Raw genomic sequence first — 5516 nt, forward strand, 5'->3', positions numbered from 1 at the left:
TTTCTTTTAATCACCTGGGAGGATCCATCTATGAATAAGTGCTGTCCTGTCTTGAAGGGAGTTTTTCCTAAGTCTGCTTGAACTTTGGTATGGTAATTAATTAGATTTAAACATGTGTGCTCTCATTTTAAGTTTGGATTCCCCGTTAAAAAGCCTGCTGGATGAACTGAATTATTAGTAGTTAATATTAAATCATCTCTTGTCTCCTACCTTATTCTGTGCACAAGAATTAGCTGCTTCAAGGATCTAGAACTAGAAATACCATTTGACCCAGTCATCCCATTACTGGGTATATACCCAAAGGATTTTAAGTCATGCTGCCATAAAGATACATGCACACGTATGTTTATTGTGACACTGTTCACAATAGCAAAGACTTGGAATCAACCCAAATGTCCATCAACGACAGACTGGATTAAGAAAATGTGACACATATACACCATGGAATACTATGCAGCCATAAAAAAGAATGAGTCCATGTCCTTGTAGGGACATGGATGAAGGTGGAAACCATCATCCCCAGCGAACTATCGCAAGGACAAAAAACCAAACACCACATGTTCCTACTCATAGGTGGGAAGAGAACAATGAGAACACTTGGACACAGGAAGGGGAACATCACACACTGGGGCCTGTTGTGGGGTGGGAGGAGAGGGGAGGGATAGCGTTAGGAAATATACCTAATGTAAATGACCAGTTAATGGGTGCAGCACACCAACATGGCATGTGTATACATATGTAACAAACCTGCACATTGTGCACATGTACCCTAGAACTTAAAGTATAATAAAAAAGAAAAAAAGTTTAAAAAAGAAAATAAATAAATAAATAAATTTAAATTACTAAGATAAAAAAAAAAAGAATTACCTGCTCCTCTTATTGCCGCGGTCTTGCAAGGCTCTCCTCTCCTCTTTGCTGAGAATCCAGATTTATTCGTTACAACAGGTGGGCCTTGGTCTCCCTCACGCTAGGGGCACGGTAACTAGACAGTAGGATGCACCCCTCTGGGCGGGGTGACCAAAGGCCCCCTTCCCAAAGGAGAATATTCAAACGCCAAAGTTGGGCGCCAGAACTGTTAGGAGTAACGCTCAAAACCTTAAGGAAATTGAATACTTGAACAAAGGATTCTTAGCAAAGCAATTTTACTTCTGCACCAAGGGGTGCCTCCTTGGCCAGTTGCCATGAGAGCACACATGAACAAAAGGGCAGGAGAGCCTTTATTCCTGACGCAAGTACTGCCCTTGTACCCTTTCTCCATTGGCCAGGGTCGGATCGTACAAACCAAACTAATCCCGGTTGGCTAAACATCTGATTTTTTAAGATAAGGTGGGCATGTAAAAAAAAGCAGAGAATAAAGGGGAAGGAGTGTCTCTAGTGAGCTCAAAAGTTAGTCTTCTTCCAAATAAGGAATGGAATGTGAGCTACTACTGATAACGCCTGGTACTGTGGCGTGCCTGGGCATCTAACAAAGGCAAAAAGGGAAAAAGGAGAAAAAGGAAAAAAGGTGGAGGGGTTACTATGAATTAGAGAATAAAAGGTTGATCACATATTTGAAGAGAAACCTCATCATATCCCACACAACCATCCATCCATCCATCATTCATCCAACCCCAATCCATGTATCCTTTTACCCATTCTTCCTTCTATTCAACCTTCCATCCATCCTTCCATGCTTCCTTCTCTTTTTCCATCCATCCATCCATGCTTCCCTTCCTCCATCCATCCATTCATCCATCCATTGTTCCATACATTCCATCTATCCATTTATTCACCAGATATCATTGACGCAGGGGAATATAATAATTAACAAAACGCAGAAATCCCTTCTCTCATAGAGCTTACATTCTAGTGGGCAGAAGCAGGGTAAGCAAGCAAACAGCAAATATATAAAATATATAAGATATGGATAAACAATACTATGGAGAAGAAGAAAACCCAGAAGGCCAAGAGGAAATATCAGAGGAGATAGGTTAATTTTAAATAGGATGATGAAGGGCCTCTCTGAGAAGATGATAAATCAGCAAGGAAATTAGAAATATAAGTCAGAGAATTATTCTAATACCTGAGGGCAGAGCATCCCGGGCAGTAAGAATAGCAAGGGCAAAACCCTGAGGCACAATTACCTCTCTTGTGTAATTTTTCAGTAATGGTCAAGGTCCTCTTGGTCCCACCAACTCTCCCTAACTTATGTGGGGGCTGACGTTTTTGAACCAATAAAAGTGCTGGAAGGCAACACTCTAAGGTTTTAAGGGTGCAAAACTTTCATGAAGTTTCTGGGAAAACGCTGACAACAAATGAGGAAAGACAAATGAATTATGTAGAATTTAAAATTAAATATAATCAAATTCCATTGCATTGTACATTCAGAATACGTATTTTTGGAAAATTGAAAGACTTATTAAATGAGAATAATTTGAAATAAAAGTGTCTTTTTCATTTGGTTTTCCCAGTGGATGTATAAAATAACTAATTGAGTTAAATTTGTTCCTTTTTAAATCTTTAATGCATCTCTAGAATGTAAAAGTTCATTTCTTATTGTGGAAATTTTGAAAATTATGTAAAAGTATAACACTAATAAACTTGTTGCCAAACAACATAGAAAAAACTCTGTTATTATTCAAATCTTTCTAGATAGGTTTTCCTTTTATTTCTAAGTTTTGTTGATTTGAAGTGAAAAAGGCTTATTTTATTTGCATTTTTATTACTAGTCTGTACAATTTTTCATCATTTAATGGTCAATTTTCATGTACCAACTTTCTTTTGGGCATCTTAGATTTCTCTTATTGATATGAATAAGCTCTATTGATTGTAAGAAAATTGCCAAATGGTTTTGTCCAAGTGTGTTTATTTCCTATTTTTTTGTTTGTTTGTTTGTTTTTGTTTTGAGACGGAGTTTCACTTTGTCACCCAGGCAGGAGTGCAGTGGCACAATTTCGGCTCACTGCAACCTTCGCCTCCTGGGTTCAAGCGTTTCTCGTGCCTCAGCTTCCTGAGTGGGAATACAGGGGTGTGCCACCATTCCTAGATCAGTTTTGTAGTTTTGTTAGAGACCAGGTTTCACCATCATGGCCAGGTTCCGCCATGATGACCTCAAATGATCCACCCTCATCAACCTCCCAAAGTGCTGGGATTACAGGCGTGAGCCACCACCACTGGCATATTTTTGCATAATTGTCTGTTCAGAGTTTACATTGCTATAGTCTTGCACGCTCATTAAAGCAAAAAAAAAAAAATTATTTCCAACAATCTTCACTCTTGAGGGTTCTTTCAAATTTTACTGAAAAATATTTTCTACAGAAATCTCTTTCATCTGTACATTCTTAACTATAATGTACAGTTAAAATCACAATAATGCAATAAGTAGGTTCCACATTTTTTAAAATAATATTTCATATAGCAACAGTCTCACTATGTTGCCCAAGCTAGTCTCGAATTCCGGGCCTCAAGCGATCCTCCTGCCTCAGCCTCCCAAAGTGCTGGGATTACAGGTGTGAACCACCAGTCCCAGCTGGGTCCAAATTTTTAATCATGTAAAATGCAGAGTTGTTGCAAGGTTGTTGAAATGACTGGAGCAGCCCTGGACAGTCAGGCTTTATGGGGTAAGACTGGGAGATCCAAATCCCTTTAGGTCCCAGTTATAGTTTGGCATCATCTGGTCAGCATTTGCCAGATCTCACTTCAATACAACAGGGGAAGTCTAGCCCTCTGAACTACCTGGGCCCGGCAGGACAGTCACAGTGATTCCACAATCTCCATGGTAGATGCTACCCATCTTTCTAGCCCTCTCTTAGACAATGAGTGGAGAGAATACTTGAAATATAAGAGCCTCACTCCTTGCCTCCCTACTTCTCACAAGCTCCCTTCCTTTTCCACACCGACCTTAACCATCTTCCTCTCTGTGGTTACTCCCCTTCCTTTCTCTTCATAAGGCAAGTTCCCTACATTATCATAAGATTTATTTAACACACGTCTGTAGTGTATACCTTAGATTCTCTCCCCATAATGGTAGCTTTGGTTTAGTTGTAGAGGATGGTGGCTTTATTTCTGACCAACTGGGACAAAATAGTGAACAAATTTTAGGATGGATGCCTTGTATTTGTTACAGTTGTGACATTGAGGACCATGAGACCTGCAATGTTCTCATTACTCGAGATATAAATGCTGAAAATATAATCAGATAACTTGCTGGTGAGGTGGTGCATGCCTGTGATCTCATCACTTTGGAAGGCAAAGGCGGGAGGATCACTTGAGGCCAGGAGTTCAAGACCAGCCTGGGCAACATAGCAACATCACAAGATGATGTCTCTACAAAAAGTCATTAGCAGGAGGTCGTGGCCTGTGCCTGTACTCTGAGCTACTCATGGCGCTGAGGCAGGAGAATCATTTGAGCCCAGGAATTGAAGATTTAAGTGAGCTATAATCATACCAAGGCACTCCACTCTAGCCTGGGCAACAGAGCAAGACTCGTTCTCCACAAAGACAGAGAACAGAATAACTAAGAAGTTGCTTTTTAAAACACCACATTTCTCCACATTAGCTTTTCAAATTTACTCTGTTTGGTTAAATTCAAGTGAAAAAAATGAACAAAAAAATGCCACATAATAGAAACCCAATCATTTTCTCCTATAATGTAAACTTTTAATCAAGTAAGTCATAATCAATCACAGTCACATGAAGAAGAAAAATTTCACCAAATGCTCACTAAGGAGCTATCACTGGGCTCTGTGTTGAAATTGCTTCCTGTGTATCAATTGCATACATTTTATATACTTTTTTAAAATTATACTTTAAGTTCTAGAGTACATGTGCACAAGGTGCAGGTTTGTTACATATGTATACATGTGCCATGTTGGTGTGCTGCACCCATTAACTCATCATTTACATTAGGTATATCTCCTAATGCTATCCCTCCCCCTTCCCCCCTCCCCACAATAGGACCCGGTGTGTGATATTCCCCTTCCTGTGTCCAAGTGATCTCATTCTTCAATTCCCACCTATGAGTGAGAACATGCAGTATTTGGTTTTCTGTTCTTTGCGATAGTTTCCTGAGAATGATGGTTTCCAGCTGCATGCTTGTCCCTACAAAGGACACGAACTCATCCTTTTTTATGGCTGCATAGTATTCCATGGTGTATATGTGCCACATTTTCCCAACCCAGTCTGTCATTGATGGACATTTGGGTTGGTTCCAAGTCTTTGCTATTGTGAACTGTGCCGCAATAAACATACGTGTGCATGTCTTTATAACAGCATGACTTATAATCCTTTGGGTATATACCCAGTAATGGGATGGCTGGGTCAAATAGTATTTCTAGTTCTAGATCCTTGAGGAATTGCCACACTGTTTTCCATAATGGTTGAACTAGTTTACAGTCCTACCAACAGTGTAAAAGTGTTCCTGTTTCTCCACATCCTCTCCACCACCTGTTGTTTCCTGATTTTTTAATGATTGCCATTCTAACTGGCGTGAGATGTTATCTCATTGTGGTTTTGATTTGTATTTCTCTGATGGTGAG

Source organism: Mandrillus leucophaeus, unplaced genomic scaffold, assembly GCF_000951045.1.
Source record: "Mandrillus leucophaeus isolate KB7577 unplaced genomic scaffold, Mleu.le_1.0 Scaffold1911, whole genome shotgun sequence".
NCBI lineage: Eukaryota > Metazoa > Chordata > Mammalia > Primates > Cercopithecidae > Mandrillus > Mandrillus leucophaeus.